We start from the raw sequence: 6,407 nt of genomic DNA on the forward strand, positions 1-6,407 counted from the left end.
CTACAACCTGTTACACGGCCTGGCCACACAACCGTGTAACCCTTCCACATGACCTATAGCCTTCCACAGGGCCTGGCCATGTGACCCCTGTTTTACAAATTTTCCAATTTTGCCCAAAAATTTATGATATGTTAAGTTTAGTCCCTGTATAATATCCCTTGAATTATTTTTAAAGTTTTATTTGCTCAATTGAGTCCCTGATATTGTGCTATTATGGAATTTTTATTTAATTATAAAAGTGTTATGGCTATATCGTATGTAAAATGTATATTACATGTTACTGTCATTGTGAAACAAATAAATTGTTGTATTAATATTGTCACTAGAGGTGATCATGGGCCTAGCTGCCCGGCCCGTCCCGACGGCCCGCCCGAAATATGGGAGGGCTCAAGTAAAAATGTAAGCCCAAAATATGGGTTTGGGCAAAAAAACGAGGCCCGTTTAGAAAATGGGCCGGGCCTCAGGAAAATTATTTTGGCCCGGGCCCGGCCCTAATATAATAAATATATATTTTAAAAAATTTTATTATTTCCTTAATTCCTTTCCCTTCCCCATTTCCCATTTCCTGTTTCTCATTTCCCTAACCCGTAAAAATCCCTAAGCCATTCCCTCCCCCCTTTTTTTCCCCAATTTCAAAATCCACCTCCACCGATCCATCATTCCACCTTCGGTCCTCCACGGCTCCACCCATTTCCAGAATCAGCTCTTACGAGTACTCTAGCAACGGGTATTCCTTCAACAGGAAAGAAAGTAATCGACAGCACTCAATCTTGATCAAGAAGGGTACCTTTGCAACTGTATAAAGATCTGGCACTATCTTCTCGAAATCGAAAGGTAAAGGAAGAGGAAAAAAGAAGAGGTTAGAGCGGTGCTTCTACATCTTCTACCTTTGAATTTCAAGGTGAGTTTGTTGCGTTAACAATGTTAAGTTGTTAACCCTAGTTTATGTCAAAGTAATTTTTTGCTTTTTGCTTTTTTATTTTTGGATTGATGAACTGATTGAGCTCTGTTATATGTCTAAGATGTTAACCCTTCTCAATTTCCTCTCATATTATTTTCTATCTCAATACTCAATACTGTCGATTATCATTGCTAATTACCGAGACAATGTTAACTAGTATCGAGTGAGTGACACATATAGGTTTATGTCGATTCTCCTGCATTCCCTCAAAAAATGTGTGAGAATTTCTGAACAAACTAATGCTTTAATGCCTTTGTCTAGAACCCATATTTTGTTACTTTTGTATGTTCCCTACTTAAATGATTGATTATTTCATATTCAACTGTAATGTATTCATTCAACGAGTTATTATTGATTTAATATTAATATATTTTTCAATCTGTTTAAATATACGTTGGACGTAAATATTTTAAGAAAAAATAGAAACATGGAGAGAAATACATATTACATTAGCATTTTCTTGTTTGACTTGGTGGATCTTAATCCACTATAATTATGTCCCCTGAAATGTTAAAAAGAGTGTTGAAATAAAATATTTGTTTGCTTTAGAGAAAAACCTTTCTATTTTTCATGTATGTAGATGGTTTTCCAGAAGCAAAGGGATGGAAATCATGGTGTATCTTTAAGATTTTTTTTAGAACCTTTTTTTTGTGATTTTGTGATTTTATGATTGGGGACTCCTTTGGTTAACAAGATCTTTGATTTGTGATGTTTCACACTGATAAAAGTAAAAGGGGGGAATTTCAATGTTTAAAAAGGTCAAAAGTTGAGGGATGCAATGTGTTTCGCCCATGATTTAACCTCACATTACTTGACTGTTGATTCTCACACCACCTTATTAACACGGTTCATAAAGGAACACATTTGACTTTACAGTTACTTTTCTCATTTCCATTTTCAAGTCAGCTTGCTTTCATGGTTGCTTCTTTGTTTGATTTGATTCCTTACCATTCCATACTCCTTTTTTTTTCTTTTCATCCTCACTGATGATTGATTAGGATAACATTAGGTATACCCTCAATTACTTCAAAATTTCAATGCTGATGGATTAATACAGACTTCTAACTTGGTTTTATCTCAGATATATTGCTTAAAATCTTAAAACCCTTTCTGCAACTTGTTAGCTATACATCCCAACACTTTCCGCAGGTAAGAAATATGTAATTCCAACTCAGCATAACACTGTCATTGACTGTCTTTGTAATTTGTTCATTTAATCTCATCTTTTTTGTTTCTTCATTTAATCTCATCTTTTTTATTTTTTCTTTGTTTTATTGCAGAAACAAGCGACATTAAAATCGATTTGGCTTACCTTGGCTTACCTTAGCTTCCTTTCCCGTAAGCTTTCATTTACATTTTCTTTTTAAAATTGAATTTAATTTAATTTGATTTGATTTTCTTTTATTTTACTTTGTACAACATTTTCTTTTATTATGATTGAGTTTGAATTTCATTCAAGGTAAAGAAGTTTGTCTATGTATTCTTAGCAGATGAATGATTATAGAAACATTTGTTTTCTGATTAAAATTGATTGATTTATTTTTTATAGAGCATGTACTTTGCATTTAATTGCAGTTTGGATGAAATTGGCCCTAAAAAGGAGCTGTTAAACTTTAAATATCGAATTAAAATAATCATTTTATGTACCAGCTTTTATTAAAAAATGTCCATCATATATTTTTATATTATTTCTCAAATTTAATATTTAACGCGATTGAATTTTAGATATTCTTCTAAAATAAGATTATTTTATCGAGAATTAATATATTATTTATACTCAAGTTCCATAATGGAACGATGGATATTTTGGTTGGTTGATTATATTTTGCAATTTTTTATACAATTTTGGTGTTTATTAAAAAAAATAGGTCGGGCCGGGCAGGGCTCAGGCTTAGTATTTTCTCCCCGGGTCGAGCCTGGACAAAATTTTAGGCCCATATTTCGAGCCGAACCAGGCCCGGGCCTAGGAAGAGGGCCAAAATTTTTTCTGGGCCCGACCCGAACCCGGCCCGGCCTAGCCTATGAGCACCTCTAATTATCACCACCCTATCGAATACCTATTAAAGCATGTTAATTGGTAGTGATAAACTGAATACATGTTAAGTATGATTACTACTAGTATTAACATATTCTATTACAAAGCATGTCAAACTGCATTACATGGGGTGGGATGATATGTATGGAGGAAGAGTGACAGTTTAGTAATATGAAAATAATGTGGTTTATTCATGAACCGAGTGGCAGTTTGTTTAATTTGCAAATATGTTGTGCACCTACAACAAGTGGCAATAACTGCAAGTATGTGGTTCGATCACGAATTAAATGGTAGTTTATTTAATCTGTAAATATGTTGTACACCCACAACAAGTGGCAATAACTGCAAATATGTGGTTCGATTACGAGCCAAGAGGCAGCTTGTCTGCAAATGTTTTAAACTAAAAATAATGGTAGTTCACCCACAATTTTTACAAACCCAGTGGTAGCTTTTATCTGCAATGATGTTGTGTATCCACAACAAGTGACAGTTTATCTGCAAATTAGTGGTGGTTAATCAACAACTTGAAGTTAAAAGGCTGGATGAGTCTAGGAAACTCATAGTGTGGTGTGTAGCGGTGGGGTAAAACCCTTACCTGATAAACTGAAATTGCATTGAAATTCATAAGCATGTACATTCAACACTATGAATTTTAAAATATTATTGTGATGTGTTATTATGATAAACAGATTCTGTGAAATTGTGAATTGCTATACGAATGTGTTTATGCTAAAAATTGTGTTTTGTATACTATGCTTATTGTTTCATGCTGATTTTCTTGTGATTGGAGGCACAGTGAGCTTCTTAAAGTCACTCCATTTATTTATCATCTTAACACATAACCCAATAGGTTAGGACGTGAACATGACATTCGGAGGGCTCAGAACTATTTTTTTAGACATATTTTTATAATTCTTGTTATTGTGGAACTGTATTACTTTATTTAAATTGTGGCATGGGACTTAAGATTAGGGTTTATTTAGCATGCATAAATTTTATTTGAATTCAAGATATTGAACATGGATTAAAAATTAAATATGCTCAAAAATAATTCTGATTTTTCTTAATTAAAACTAAGTTGAATATCACTTTTTCGCTTCTAGATTATAAATAAAAATTTAAAGAATAAATAAATTGAAAATTAACTGAGCTTTCAACAGTACTCACCGTTACAAGGAAAATATTTTACTTAATTGGTTTTTTTGTTAACCCATGAGTTTTCTTGAAAATAGGCTAAGTTTTTGTAACAACCTGGTTTAGACCCTAGTCGGACAGTAGTTTCAGGACCACAAATCTGAGTTAGAAAAATATTTTAACATTATTTTATGTGCTTATAGTATGTGAATTGACATGTGTGAAATTTTTGTGATTTAATTTATCCGTTTGAGTGCATAATTTTGGAAAAGGATTAAATCGCATAAAAAGTAAAAGTGGTATTCTATATGTTAAAGGTGCTTAATTGTTATAGTTTTTTAAATGGGAGGTCTTTATGATTTTATTATACCATTAATAGCTTGAGTGGACCATTATGGACATATATTAATTAATTATCATGTTTTATAATTAAGGTTAAAATAGTAATAAGTAAATAACATAATATTAAATAAAATAAAACACAAAATGACATGCATTTGGTTTGGTTTTTCCGAAACTTGAAGAAAAAAAGAGATATCTTGGTGTTTTAGGTATTCGGGACATTAGAAGCTAAAAATTGGTGTGTATTTTGTTTAGTTTTTGATAATTTTTATGTTTTTGAGATCGTTGCTTTGAGTACTAGCTAGCCCATGCCTAAATTTTAGAATTTGATGATGAATTTGAGTTATACCATTTTTGATTTTGTAAGCTTTGTGATGTTAAAATGTGAAATATGAAAGCTTGATGTTAAATAAATATATTTTGTATTGAGAATTTTGATGAATTTGAGTATTTTGGGTTAAGTTATGAAAATTAGAAAATTTAGGGACTTAAATGTGAAATAAATGAAATAAATGGGCTGCTAAGGACCCTAGGAAAATTCGGCTAAGGTATGACTTTGATGAATTTTGTGTATTTTGTGATTTTATGAAATAGGGACTAAATTGTGAAAAATGTAAATTTTAGGGGCTAAAGTGCAAATTGCCCAAATTATGTGTTTGTGGTTTAAATTGAATGAAATGTGTTATTAAATAGCTAAATTTGAATTTATTTAGATCAAGAACAAAAGAAAACAGAATTAAAATGGGGGAAGTCGAAAGTGGTCGAGTAGTCAATTCCATCCGTTTGTACTCGTTCGAGGTAAGTTCATAGTAAATAATTGCTATTAAATTCATATAGAAATGTATTTAATTGTGCTAAATTGAATTATAGTAATATTATATATGTGTATGTCAAATTTATTTAAGTATGGGAGAAGTAACTACGAGCTTGAATAAATGGATTTACGATGTCCGAAAGTCCCGTACGAACCATAGGAATAATTGGGATATATATGTCATGACATAGAATTCCGATATGAGTATTTGTGTAAGAACACATCTGGGACATTGGCATCGATTTGAGGTTTACATGTAAGATCTTGTCTGGGACAGTGGCATCGATGTTTGATTACATGTAAGACCACGTCTGGGACGTTGGCATTGTACGAGCTTTGCAAGTTATCCGAATGTCCTTATTGTCTCCGAATGGTTCAACGGGCAATATTGAGAATTGAATGATTATGCAATAATTGTATTCGATTCAGGTACGTTCGGTTTGTTAATATAATTCGGAAATAAAAAGTGAGTATGATTTAAATAACTATATTGAATTACATGAAAATGAATGATGCCTATGCAGTAAGTGAATATACATATGTTTGAAATGGTTGGTATTCAGTCTATTTGAATTGAATTGTTAACAATCTCATAATGATTTATTTTCTATGACTTACTAAGCTTTTTAAGCTTACTTTGTGTGTTCTTTTGGTGTTTTTTTTAGATTTTGGAAGCTAGTTACTAGCTCGGGGATCGTCAAGGAAGTCCGTCACACTATCGAACTCTATCTCGATATTTTGAAAGCTCGAAATTTTGAACATATGGCATGTATAGGCTAGTATTTGTTTTGGTTGAATATAACATGAATTACTTATAAATTAACTAATTTTGATATATGCTTGTGATGGATGATTATATAATTCAGTTCAATAAGAAACGAATGTGTTACTTGATTGTTTTGATAAATTGTTTTGGTGTGGTTTCAAATGCTATGTGATAATTTTGCTATGATTTATGAAATTATTATTTGGTTCGGTTAATTATAGACTTATAGATTGACATATAATTGACTTATAAATAGAGTGATAATTAGTAAATAATGGACATTCATGTTCAACTAAAGAAAGGTAAATTGAATATAAATATACATATATGTATATGTATATGTATATGTCTATGA

At 31.7% G+C, this 6,407-nt stretch overlaps 1 long non-coding RNA gene across 5 annotated transcripts; it reads left to right on the forward strand.

The window, feature by feature from the left end:
* Positions 1 to 524: 524 nt before the first annotated feature.
* Positions 525 to 6,175, forward strand: LOC107910722 (uncharacterized). Of its 5 annotated transcripts, XR_005910402.1 has the most exons (6): positions 535 to 901; positions 2,043 to 2,110; positions 2,242 to 2,299; positions 5,186 to 5,270; positions 5,564 to 5,715; positions 5,952 to 6,175. It is a non-coding gene; the product is annotated as an uncharacterized lncRNA (long non-coding RNA). The 5 variants fall into 5 exon arrangements; XR_001687749.2 differs by having other exon boundaries at positions 525 to 901; positions 5,186 to 5,715; XR_001687750.2 differs by lacking the exon at positions 5,564 to 5,715 and having other exon boundaries at positions 528 to 901.
* The last annotated feature ends 232 nt before the right edge of the window (positions 6,176 to 6,407 follow it).

Source organism: Gossypium hirsutum, chromosome D02 (assembly GCF_007990345.1).
Source record: "Gossypium hirsutum isolate 1008001.06 chromosome D02, Gossypium_hirsutum_v2.1, whole genome shotgun sequence".
Lineage (NCBI taxonomy): Eukaryota > Viridiplantae > Streptophyta > Magnoliopsida > Malvales > Malvaceae > Gossypium > Gossypium hirsutum.